We start from the raw sequence: 14,640 nt of genomic DNA, 5'->3' as shown, positions 1-14,640 counted from the left end.
AATAACTATCATTGCACGTATAACTTCAATAATTGACCGACAAATTGTAGCTACCAAAAGCTGTTGTTGAACTCTGACCCAGTCAACAACATGTCATAAGATAAGTGATAAAATATTCCTCCGTTCTACAAGATATCGAATGGACATGAGACATGGATTATAATCATTCTCTCTATCCAAGATTTGTTTCCCGATTTCCGATTAATGACGACTGACATCAGACTACTAATTCAACACATCAATTTGTTCTAGGCTTGGCCAAGTGCTTAATATGTCATCATCAAATCATCGATGGGCCCATAGATATTGCTTTTCCCATTAAGGATAAAAGGAATAGATAAATTTCTACTTATATGCTTGTAGTATTCACTCATAAAATCACTCACAACAATAAATTTTATAACATCAAGTTACTGATGTGTTTACGTATTATCAATGCATAACTTGCTCGTAAACAACAACTCATATGTCTCCGTTTCAAGAATATATGATATTTTCGTCTTAAAATTACTCGTGATAAAATCTAAGAAGTAATTCTCTGAGTGTGGGTTAATCCAATACTTAAATCCCCATTTAAAAACTACTCATGAATAATACAACAAACCATTGCTATGTCTAACCCCTGAGATAATCTACAGCCCAATTCATAACAGTCTTAATTCACTACTTACTTCCAAAAGTATGATTGACTGTGGATGTTTTGAATAATCCATGTATTCGGGAAGTAAAACATGTGAAGTGAAACACAATAATAACCTAATTAACTATGGTCTCGAAACTATTGATTATAGATAAAACACTTATTATTTAATCACCATAAGAATTAGACTTTATTAATTGTATAATGTTCCGATTAATCAACTAAACCCTATAATTAAATATCAGTCATGCCATGTTATAAACATGCATACTAACTCTCTTTATGGTTCTTCCTTAGATCAATTGTACAAAATTCCAATGATGCGCATATCACAATTTCAAATCCTTATTACAAGCGTAAGAATTCCAAATTCTTATCACCACCAAATGTGTCAGCGTCTAACCTTGCATGTAATATCCTTACGTGATGATGTGGCCTGAAAGTCACAAAGAATTTGTCGATGATGTCACAAAATGTTCCATTGAATCTTTGTTACTTAAAAAAATTTCATGGTAACAAAGTATCAAATTGAAGATAACTCCTTGAACACCTTCTTGCATTAAGCTTCCTAACTCACATATAGATTCTAATCACCAACTCCCACTATGGAAACCTTTCCATATTTCCATCCGACAATCAATTCTGAATAAGAATCATTTCCACTAAGAAATATGTCAATATGGTCCGTCCAAATATTACTATACTTCCAATTTTCCACAAGCAACCAATCATTCCCACTTAGATGTTATTTTTAAAAGAATTAGTTTTGTCATCCAAAAAGGGGTTACGACATAGCTTGTTGTCCATTTACCAGCAACGTCTTTGTAAATAATTCTTGTGGGCTTTTAGTATTAAACCTCAGATTGTTCTTGACAATTGTTTAACAACTTTAGTCATATCTTGTTCTACTCCATTTTCTCTCTCAATGCCCTAGAAATTTGAAAAATCAGACCAAATGAATATTATAGCATATGTAATCAATCCTATATCTGAAGCATATGGGATTCGATACATAATGTCTTACATAAAGACATGATACTAGATCGGTCTCTTGATATAGTATTTCAATATATAGAATTTCCCATGTTGAGTCATTTCAACATGATATTTATATATGTCCATGACTAAGTTCTTTCAAATCCAAACTTTTAGATATGAAATGAAGTATAAGTGTTCTCTCCCCTAAATCCTTTTATAGCAAAATAACTACCAAACTTTGCAATTTGCAAATTAAAGTCTATGTTTCGTACAATTAGTATTGCCAACTTGCAACACTAAGAATAACTACTATGCTCTCACCAACACAACAACTATGCTCACTCCTGCATAATGATTATGCTACCAATAGCTTTGACATGTACCCAGAAATCAACTGGACTTCTAGAAATCAATGTTGTTGACTTCTTCCTAAAGTTTATATTTCTGATACGTGAAACTTTGACAAGTCTTCATCCAGACTTCTCAAGCTCAAACACCTTCATTAGAAAGCATATGTATGTGTTTAAACCCTTTTATAACTTATAGCAATAAGTCCTGAAAATTCAAACTATTTCTTGCCATTTCTTACAATTCGAACTATGAAAAGGGATGTTGTAATCATCTATGAATTTGAGAACGCAATTATCACAATTGCTTACCATAATGATATTAACCAGACTTAAAATCTACTAATGAAAGAGTTTCCTCATAATCATTTTCATGAATTAGAGAGAAACCTTTTTCCACTTAAAATTTATGGTGTATGTGTTCCTATACATGTGAATTTGTCATTTCCAACCTACAATCATAAGATAAGGTAGAGGACAAAACCCAAAATCAAATTTTGTTTTCCTTTCATGGATTGAACTTTGCTTATTCTTAATTTTTTGCATTCTGATAGCACAGGGGCTTACTAATGCTTCCGAGTTGTCAAACAACTTATCCATATTGATCAATGTACTATCACCGACCAACGTGCTCTGCCTTCTGCAGTCAAATGAGAACCATAGAACTCATAAGAATTACCAACTCAGCTGGAAGATGCACAGAAACAAGAATGTTTCAACACGATAGGTTATAAACCTCTGATCGTATGCTAGTGATTACTAAAAGGTTTATTCTTAATTAACTCTTAAAACTCTTCAAGACCAATAAGACTCTCGCTGACTTCTTGACATATAAGTTTTCTGTTAAATGAACATTCCTTGACAAGACAAAACAAACATTCAAAAGTTAGTGTGGTTTCTTATCAAGAAAACACTTCATTTAATTGGTATTAGTTTATCTTTATTTTAACTAAAACATCACAACTACCAATTTCAAATGTGATAGAGTAAGAAAACATCTATACTACACATTTCATGAGGTGTTATAAACCAACTTAGTTTGAAATAAGCTTCAAGATATGATTTGAAGTTACTAGAGTGTGAATCTAAAACTTGATTTGATACGAAGTATGAATCCTCTCTCGATTAAACCATTTCAACGGTATTTGATTCCTCTTCTTAGTTGAAACAACTTTACCAATATTGCTTTAGAGGATCAATTGTGACATGGTTTCATAATCATTAAAATGATCACAAAATACAATACTAAAGTATTATTCTTTCCTTTCAGATTGGAGAAACTTTTATCTTTTTGTCTAATAGATTCTCTTATTTGTTCTTCTATTATTGAAACCTTTCAAAGAATCAGAATTACACTTAATCTTACAAGTATAAACATATTTACTGAAGCATCGGTAAATCATGCCAAATAGACTTATCGTCCTTTGTGGTGGATCTAACCAGTCCACATTAACGTGTACTAGATCTATTAGTCCTTCTCTTTGACTCACATGAACATGTGATCGACGAATTAGTCATAATTTTCCAAAGATCAAGATTCTCATACATCACACAATCAAATTGTATGTGTAACGACCAAAAATTTCAACAAATTTAAACTTTTCTAAAACAACCCATTTTAATAATGTTATTACAAAAAGGTTTTCAATACATTTATTATCAGAGTATTCCCAGAACCATATCATAAAACACAAACTCGAGGAGCGGTACGATCACGCCTTTGCCTTGCCACGGTCTCTTGAAGAACCTGAAAAACATTAAACCACAAATGTAAGCCCGAAAGCTTAGTGAGATACACCCAAAATACCCACCACATATACCATACACATAACATGCTATATCATATCGAATCACAGAATAGCCATGCATATCGGGTCTACTGTGTGATTGGTCCACCATGTCGGGCCTTCAGTCCACCTGGTCCACCCTCCAAGTCCAGTCATGTCCCTCGAGTCTGCAGTGTGGTTGGTTCACCCGCACTGGGCCTTCAACCCACCTGGTCCATTCTCTGAGTCTACAGTATGACTGGTCCGCCCGCATCGGGCCTTCAGTCGGCCTAGTCCACTCTCTGAGCCTCGGCACGTCTGGTCCGCCCTCGTGGGGCCTACAGCCTATCCGGACCGCTCGCTAGGCCTTTGGAATAACCGGTCCGCCCTGGGTATGTTGGCCTACAGCACAAACCAGGTCCCGCCTCAACCCAACCCCAGTCAAACAACCATGAGCACATAAACATACAATCATATAACAATTCATATTCAACCAAACCGATCTAGCAGATCACGTAACACGGCATACTCTAAGCAGGATACCGATCTAACCGGGTTACTAGCATAGCATCATCCTATATACCAGGATACCGACCTTAACCAGGTCTCTAACGAATACCATCCTAACTACCAGGATGCAAACATAGTAAAATAGCAACATAACAACAATACCCGGATTACAATCCGATAAAGGGCTAACCTTGTGTTGGGTTTAATACAAACAATCCTATGTGTGCATGCAACCCTAGTATTGGATCTATGTTTTCACTATTAGTTATACAACTTTATGAACACAAAAAGAAACCTGGCATGCTACTATAATTTTCGAAATTCATATATAAAGCTAGAATACATACCTTTTGTTGTTATATAGCAATAACAACTAGTTCCTTGAATTTCCTTAGCTCTTGAAAGCAAGTACCACAAGTGTAGTACCTCTAATGGAGTCACAAACACCATATGCAACTTGGATGAAGAGGAGAAGTAAAAGAGGCACCAAAAACGGCTGGAAACCCTAATGGAAGTGTTGTCCACGTTTTTGGGGCCTAAGGGGTCCTTTATATACTAGTGTGGGCTTCTAGGGTTTCAGTCAAAACCCTAATGGACAGCTTAAACTCTAAGCAGCCCATGGAACCTTCTGGACAAGGCTATGGACGAAAATATGATGGGCTTCCATCATAATTTCGTTCACCCCTTATTCCTATAGCATTCCTTAGCCCAATAACTCAATTATCCAATAATTGCAGTCCAGTCCCCTATATTTAATTAATCTCTTTTAGCCACAAAATTAATTCTTAATTAATTCTTGACTAATATTAATTAAACAATATGATTTCTCCTTTAATATATTATTCTCATAATATATTAATAAATCATATTTAAACCTTAATCTCCTTAAATCATCCTACATATTGCTATGGTGAAGGCAACCCAAAAGGACCATGCTCATAATCGGGTCAAGTACATACCAAAATAGTTATGGAATTAGACACTAATCCAACAGTCTCCCACTTGGATAAGTCTAATAACTATTTTCCGTATGACTTCAGAACCTGATCAGCAATCGTAGCTTTCAAAAGCCGCTGTCAACTCTGATCTTATCAGATAGCGTGTCCTCTAGATAAGGTATTCTATATTCCTCCATTCTCAAGATATCGTATAGACAAAAGACATGAATTTCAATCATTCTCTCTATACTGTTTCCCGACTTCCGATTCATGACGACTGATAACAGACTACAATTGAACACATCAACTTAGTCCCGGCTTGGCCAAGCGCTTCGGTGTCATCACTAAATCATCGAGAGGCCCATAGATATCGCTTTTATTCCACTTTGGGTAAAAGGAATGGATAAACTTCGACTCAAATGCTCGCTTGTATTTACTGATCGAATCACACACAACAATAAGTTTTATAACACCAAGTTACTGGTGCGTTTACTTATTATCAATGTGTAACCGATTAACAAATAACAACTCACACGTCTCGGTTTCAAGAATATACAATATTATCGTCTCACTAATCACTCGTGATAAATCCATGAAGTGATCCAAGTGAGCGTGGGTTTAATCCAATACTTTAATCTTATCAAAGCATTCACGAACTCTGCAGCAAACTTGTGCCATGTCTAAACACTTCAGACAATCTACAGACAGATTCATGACAGTCTTTATTCATACCTACTCCCAACGTATGACCAACTGTGGATGTTTGAATAACCTAGTTATTCTGGAAGTCAAAACATGCAAATTGAAACATGACAACAATACTTAATCCTATATGGCCTCAAACTTGTGAGAGTAAATAAAAACCCTTCTATTTATCCACCATATTGATTACTCATTATTTATCATTTAATGTTTCGGATAATCAACTCATTACTTGAATTATACCAACAATTGTCCCATGCTCTAAACATGCACACTTTGTTTCCTATGGTCCATGCTTTGCGAAATAGATCACCTGAAAACTTTTCCAATGATGCTCATTTCACAATTCCTTAATCCTAATTATTAGTGTAAGAACACAAGGTTCTTGCCACTACTAGAATATGCTAGATTCTAACATTTTATGCAACGATCCCTTTGCAAAATCATAGCACAAAAGTCACCAAGACGTAGCTAATGAAATTACAAAGTACTTTCTTAGAAATTGTTACAAGACAATTCCATAGATGTGAAGTCTCACATTCAAAGTACATTCCTTTGAACATCCTTCTTGCATAAAAGTTTCTAATCTAGGCATAGACTCTCAATATCCAACTCCCAATATGGAAACATTTCCACATTTTCCATATGACAACTCATTCTTAATAGAATCTTATCTATTCATAATAATGTCGATATGGTCCATCCAATACCATACTTCCAACTACTTACAAGCGATCAACCCTCAGTGAACTTTGGATCGTCCTTTGATAGTTGTTAAATTCTTTCAGTCAAAACCAATTCTATTCCTTTTTCCCTCTTAATGCGCTAGACATTTGGAAAATTTTAGAATGGTAAAATACTATAGCATTTACAATCGATCCTATACCCGAAGCGTATGGGACACGATGCATAATGTCTTACATAAAGATATGATACTTTACCAATCTTTTGCCATAATATTTTATGTGTCATGTTCTCACAATTCGAACTATGAAGAGGGATGCCGTAATCATAATCGAATTTTAAGAACACACAATGTATCCTTTGACTGAAAATATTAAAATTTCTTAATCTAAGCTTTAGATTTTGAAACGGAGTATAATATTCTCTCCCTTAATTATAGCAAAACAACTTTTCAACCCATGCAACTTTGCAAATGGAATCTTTGTTTTTCTATAATTAATATTGCTAACTTGCAATACTCGCCATAACAATCATACAAGCATAACACTTATGCTCCCACTATCATGATGATTATCATATAAGCATAACATTTATGCTCCCACTAGCTTTGACATGTATTCAGAAAACAAATGAACTTCTAGAAAACAATGCCTATTGAATTTCTGAAATTCATATTTCTAATACCAGATGCTTCGATAAGCCTTTATCTAAGCTTCTTAACCTTATACACCTTTGCCTTAGATAGCTCATATGTGTGTTTAAACAATTCATAACTTATGTTACTAAGTTCCAAATGTTGAAACTAATTGCCAAATCTCACAATTCGAACTATGGAAAGGGATGACGTAACCATAATCGAATTTGAGAATACAATTTTCACAATTGCTATCTTATTAAAATCTCTCTTAGTGGAAGCATTTCCTCACAGTCATTTTCATGAAGGAGGGAATCTTATGACATTTAGATTTTATGGTGTATGAGTTCCTATCCATGTGAATTTGCCAAAAACAAGGTTTGCGACAAATCCAAACTCATATGGACTGAACTTTCTTAATCTTGATTTCTTGCCCTATGGTAACACGAGTGCCCACCATGCCTTCCAAGTAGTTTAGTAACTTGTCCTTACATATCAATTTACTTTCCATCGACTAAGGCTTTAGTGTGTATTAAAATGAGAACTCATAGAACTCATATACACAATTAACTCAATTGGAATGGCAAAGAAACAAAACAATATCAGCACGATAGGTTGTAAACCTCAAGTCGTGTGCTAGTGATGATCGATAAGGTTTATTCTTGATTTGTTCTTGAAACTTTTCAAGACCATTAAGACTCCCACTGACTTCTTGACATATAAGATTCTCTTGTCAAGAAACATTTCTTGACAAACAAATATTCAAGAGTTAGTGAAGCATTTATCAAGACAAAACACTTCACACAATTGGTCCTAGTTGGTCTTTGTCTTATCCAAGACAGCACAACTTACCAATTTCAAATGTGCAAGAATAAGAAAACTTTTCCAAATTCCACATTTGATGAGTGTTATAAACCTACTTAAGACTTTTCACTCAATGTCACAATCTTGACTTTAAGACTTGATATTGGAACGAAGTATGATTGACTTCTTGATTTAACCATTTCTACAATACTTGATTCCTCTTCTTAGACATGCAATTGCACTAAGACTCACTTAGAGGATCTATTGAGACATGGTTCTTAATCTTTAAGACTCATCATAAAACACAATAAAAGGTACTCTCCCTTCTTCCTAGAAAAGAGAAACTTTTATCTTTCTGCCTACTTGATTCTTCTTTATTCGTTCTACTATTCATTGAAACTTTTTCAATCAACTCAGAATTATACTTAATCTTATAAGTATAATCATATTTACTAAGCTTTAGTAAATCATGACGAATATCTTTGTCACTCTTGTGGTGGACTTGATCAACACACAACCTTGTGTACTTGATCTCCTTGTCCTTTAATTGACACTTTGCCAAAGAATTAGTCTAAGTTTCCCAAATGTGAAAGTTTTCCATTCATCATACAATACACATTGCATGATTCCAAGTTTCTGTCCAATTAAAACTTGGGCGATGAGAAAGTCTCCCTATTTGGTACACTTTTGACATTTCCATAATTAAGAATCAAATCCATTTTGCTAATGATAGAAGTACATGAACATCAATTTTTCATATATTTTATTGTAAGGATAAATAAATAAGACAAAATCAAAATTTATTTTATTGCGGAAAAAATTTGTCCTTACAATGTAATTCAATTGAAAAACTATGTTATTACATATTTCTTAACAATCTATTCTAACTCCAAGTAGTAGCTCAAGAATCCATTCTTCAAGTAATGCGATCGACATCCATTTCTTCATGATTAGATTCAGCTCACTTCTTTTCTCAAGCTTCCTCTCTTTTCCTCGATCCTTCAAAACATCAAAATGTAATCTTATCACATCATGTATTAAGAATCTAGAATAGGAACTTAAAAGAGTTAGTTAACGGATTTTACCTGAAGCAGAGCCATACGTCTTGACTCTCCCATCTCTTAGATCTCTCAGGTAATTAGGGCAACTTCGTCTCCAATGCCCCTTCTCTTGGCAATAAAAGCAAATAGAATCCTTTGGCACAACACATCGGACAATCACAGACTTAGTTCTTTCTGGACTTCCAATGTTGCCAGTGTGCATTAAAGTTTGGGAGTTTGATTCACTAGACAAATTTGCTTGACCAGCATGCCAAATCATTGCTGATTCAGCAGCTATAAGCAAATAGGTGAGATCAATTAGGGTCACGTCGTGGTCCATCATATAGTACTCTCTAACGAACTCACTATATGATTCAGGAAGTGATTGAAGAACCCAGTCAACAGCCAACTCACTTGAAATCTCGACACCCAACATGTTTAACCTATCAATGTATGACTTCATCTCTAAGACGTGCGCACACACAGGTTTCCCATCTTCGTGTTTACTTGCCAAAAGGGCTTGAGTGAGCTTGAACTTTTCAAGCCTTTGAACTTGTGGGTCAGGGAGAATAATTGGAGAAGGTGGAGGAAGTGAAGCATGACTCTCATTTCCTTGATCGTATCTCGGAACGTCATCTTCATTTGGAAAGCTTGTTCCAAAGGATTTGGGAAGACCATTGTAAGATTCAGACATCTACAAAACGGGAGAAAATTCAAGTTGAGTTGATTAGAATTCTTGATGCAACACCCAAATGAAACATCAAGCTAGGATCCAACACAATACTCTACAACCTAGAAGAGGGATGCCGTAATCTAGTTGCAGAATATCTGAAGGTAGGTAAATGACGATTTACCAATTTCCACCATGAAAAACGAAAAAGAAGTTTAAGTTTTAAATGAATTGAAACTCCTAGATCTTTTGAGATTCATTGAACTTTTCAATGGCATGTTTAATCTCGATTATGCCCTACTATTTGTGACTGGGATGCCGAGGATCACAAACAAGGTGTAAATAACCATACGAATCACATGGTGCACCCAATGTTACTATCACCTAATCAATGTGCCGGTTAGCCACACACGCTCCATTGATCTATGACAAACATCGAGTCACCCTTCGCTACCAATGTCATCCCCAAATTAGTGTGCCGGTTAACCACACACGCTCCACTAATGTTTGACAAGGGTACGAAGTGTAATTCCATGGGTTAGCATACAATTTCACATTTTGCCTAAAGTAACTATGATTTGGGAATTTGAAAAAGCATTTAGTTACTTTGTACTTCATTATACTTATAATGGAAGGTTTCTGTGATATCCTACCCGTTCGACTAACGACCCTCCACTAGTCAAGAGTGCGGTGGGTAAGAGTGGATACCCATTCAATCGCCATTTTATAGGCAATTTCCTTAAACACCCCTTATAGACTAGCTTCGTGAATGAGGCCTACTAACGGTAAGACTGAATTTTTAGTTATACATATATAATATTAAACTTTTAATGTTATATATAGTATAAGGGTGTATTTTACACTTTTAAAATACTAGGTGGTTTAAATTATACTTTTAATTAACCAAAATCATTATGGATTTATTAAATCTCTTTTAATTATACACTTAATTAATTTAATAAAACCATAAGGGTTTAATTTGAACTTTTCAAAATCAGGGTTTTGGAATTTAGACTTTCAAAATTAACTTTTAATCAACAATTTAAATTCCAAAACTTGAGGGCAAGTTTTGAAACTCTTCAAAACAATTAGGTTTTAATCACACTTAAAATTTTCGAATTTAAGACATTTAAATTAACATTTTAAATATTAAAACTCTTGATTTAATAATTACCATAAATTAAACAATTAATTTAAATTATTAAATCACAGGGGATTATCTAGATCATGAAGATAATTAACAATTATACATCTAAGATATCCTAATCCCTTGAATCCCTCTCTAAATCTCGAAAATATGGGATGGGATAATTCAAGATCTTTAATTACCATATTTAACAATTAAAAGATAATTACAAGATATGGGATTATCCAAATCCCTAAAATTTAGGATCTAACCTTGGGGAAGGAGGTAATTTCGAAATCCAAGGGTTGGATAACCCTAGATTTCAAAATCTTGGAGGCTAAGGAAAGGATTTGGGAAACCCTAGCAAAAATCGCCGTCTAGGGTTTTGCAACCCTAATTGCGAAAATTACCTAGCCTTTAGGGTTCATTAGCCATAAACCCTAATATGTCAAGTTCACAAATTTGAATAAAATCTAATTGAAAACAAAAACCAATGGCTCTGATACCACTGTTGGGTTTAATACAAACAATCCTATGTGTGCATGCAACCCTAGTATTGGATCTATGTTTTCATTATTAGTTATACAACTTTATGAACACAAAAAGAAACCTGGCATGCTACTATAATTTTCGAAATTCATATATAAAGCTAGAATACATACCTTTTGTTGTTATATAGCAATAACAACTAGTTCCTTGAATTTCCTTAGCTCTTGAAAGCAAGTACCACAAGTGTAGTACCTCTAATGGAGTCACAAACACCATATGCAACTTGGATGAAGAGGAGAAGTAAAAGAGGCACCAAAAACGGCTGGAAACCCTAATGGAAGTGTTGTCCACGTTTTTGGGGCCTAAGGGGTCCTTTATATACTAGTGTGGGCTTCTAGGGTTTCAGTCAAAACCCTAATGGACAGCTTAAACTCTAAGCAGCCCATGGAACCTTCTGGACAAGGCTATGGACGAAAATATGATGGGCTTCCATCATAATTTCGTTCACCCCTTATTCCTATAGCATTCCTTAGCCCAATAACTCAATTATCCAATAATTGCAGTCCAGTCCCCTATATTTAATTAATCTCTTTTAGCCACAAAATTAATTCTTAATTAATTCTTGACTAATATTAATTAAACAATATGATTTCTCCTTTAATATATTATTCTCATAATATATTAATAAATCATATTTAAACCTTAATCTCCTTAAATCATCCTACATATTGCTATGGTGAAGGCAACCCAAAAGGACCATGCTCATAATCGGGTCAAGTACATACCAAAATAGTTATGGACTTAGACACTAATCCAACACCTTGGTGCCTTACACCCTATTGATATAGTGAGGATAACTCACCTCGCAACTGCTGGCTGAAAAGGATAAGATCATGCTGCTGCAAACTCCGACCCGAACTCTACCACTGTCAATACCCAAAAGACTGAATTCAATAAATACCAATAATTACCAAATTACCCCTGGAAGTCAACTGGTCAATCCCTTGGTCAAAGTCAAAGTCAAAGTCAACCTCCTGACTGACTCTACCCGTCGAGTCAACCCAATGACTCGTTGAGTCCCCATGCTTAGAACTTCCCCAATCTGCGACTCAACTCGCCGAGTCACCCCGAGACTCGTCGAGTCTCGTAACTCTGAGTCCCCCCACACTTAACTCACCGAGTCCTCCCTTGACTCGCCGATTCATGACTCAACCAGAAGAATATTAGGACCTCACGACCAGACTCACCGTGTCCAAGAACAGACTCGCCGAGTCCGAGGCTATCTTCAACCTACTCGCCGAGTTGTTCTTCCAACTCGCCGAGTTCCGGTCCATCTTCAAGCAACTCGCCGAGTACACCTTTGCGACTCGCCGAGTACCACTAGTTCTTAACCCATACAGAAGCCTTCTAGGCCATGCAATCGATTCAAAGCATAGATCTACCCTTCTACAACCCTTCCATCACGTAAAGTGGCAAACTTTACGTGAATCCAAAGAGATCTAGGCATTTACACTCTAGGGCTAGGGTTTGGGACAAGATGGCTTCACCAATCACTCAATAACAGGGACTTTAATGCACTCTAAACCTCCTCCACTTCAGATCTGAGGTAGCAACCTTAGATCTATCCTTCAAACTCAAGATACCACAATCTAAGCTTCCCACACAACCCCAAAATGATGAATCTAGAAGAACACAGCCCAAGAACGAGATATTACCTCAAAATGAAGCCCCCAACAGCAAGGAATCCGAATCTAAGTAAAGCCCCTTGCTCCAAGCCTCCTAACTCTCCAAGATCTTCTTCCAACTTTCTTTTCCAAGGCTCAAATGCACTTCAAGGGAGATCAAAGAGGCTGGGGAGAGGGTATAATGTCCTTTATATAGGGCTCATTCCCCGAATTTAGGGTTTTTTCGTACAACGCCTACTCGCCGAGTCCAGCTTTGGACTCGCCGAGTTGGCCACTTAACACGCGACCTGAGTTGCGACCCTACTCGCTGAGTCCACCCATGGACTCGCCGAGTTGCCCTTCAAATTTACACTTTTAGCCCTTCAACTCTACTCTTGATATTCCGGGATGTTACAGTATGACTCTAAGTTTCTATCCAATTGAAACTTGGGTAATAAGAATTTCCTTTCACTTGGTTAATTATGACATTACCACAAACGATATAATTAAGAACCATTCCACCTTTAACATTGATAATAATAGAAATATAACCACCAACTTTCATAAATGCCATTGCAAGGAAATACAAAGTATATAAATCAAAAACATATTATTTTATTGACAATGAGCGGAAAATTTTTGTCCTTACAATGCAACTCTATGAAAACTATGTTTCTACATATTTCCTAAGCAATCTATTAATCAATCATAACTCATAAGCAACAACTTCCCAATTCTGATCATCGAACCATGTGATCAAAATCAATATCTCACGATCAGAATTAGCTTAATCTTCTTAAGCATCCTTCTTTCTCTTAGATCCTGCAAAACATCAAAATATAACTATCACATCATGTATTAAGAATCTGTGAATAGGAACTTAAAAGAGTTAGATTGTGGATGTACATGAAGTAGAGTCGTACAACATGACTTTACTATCTATGCGATCTTTCAAGTAGACAAGGCAGCTTCGCATCCAATGTCCCTACAATTGGCAATAGAAACATATGGAATCTTTAGGAATTGCACATGGAACTATATTAGAATTAGCCTTTCTCTTTACCATATGGTCACACGGTTTGACATTGGCCGATCCCTTTCCATTGGGAGGAGAAACCTTTTATGGACTACCATTGTAGTCATTGCCAACGTCTATGGAAACTTGAGAGATAGATCCTTCAAACATATTTGCTTGATTTGTGCTCTTGAGTGTTTATGCTTTAGCATCAATTAGCAAATATGTCAGATCAATTAGGGTCACGTCGTGGTTAGTCATATAGTAGTACTTAATGAACTGACTACATGACTCAGGAAGCGAGTGAAGAACCAAGTCAACAACCAGCTCCTTTGGGAAAACAACATCCAACATTCCCAACCTGTCAATGTGTGACTTCATTTTTAGAACATGTCCACACACAAACTTTCCATCTAGGTGTTTGCATGCAACCATTGCTTGAGTAGCCTTGAGCTTTTCAAGTTGAAGAAAATGTGGGTCGTGGAGAATCACTTGAGGGGGTAGAGGAAGAGTTGGAGCAACATGATTTCCAGTTCCACCATTTAAAGAAGGTAACATTCTTTCACCTTGATCAACTTGTGGAAGATCATCTTCAGATTGAGAAGAAAAACCATTTCCAAAAGGATGTGGAAG

This window comes from Lactuca saligna, chromosome 6, assembly GCF_052625555.1.
Source record: "Lactuca saligna cultivar CGN05327 chromosome 6, ASM5262555v1, whole genome shotgun sequence".
In the NCBI taxonomy this organism is placed as follows: domain Eukaryota; kingdom Viridiplantae; phylum Streptophyta; class Magnoliopsida; order Asterales; family Asteraceae; genus Lactuca; species Lactuca saligna.
This window is presented reverse-complemented; position numbering follows the sequence as displayed.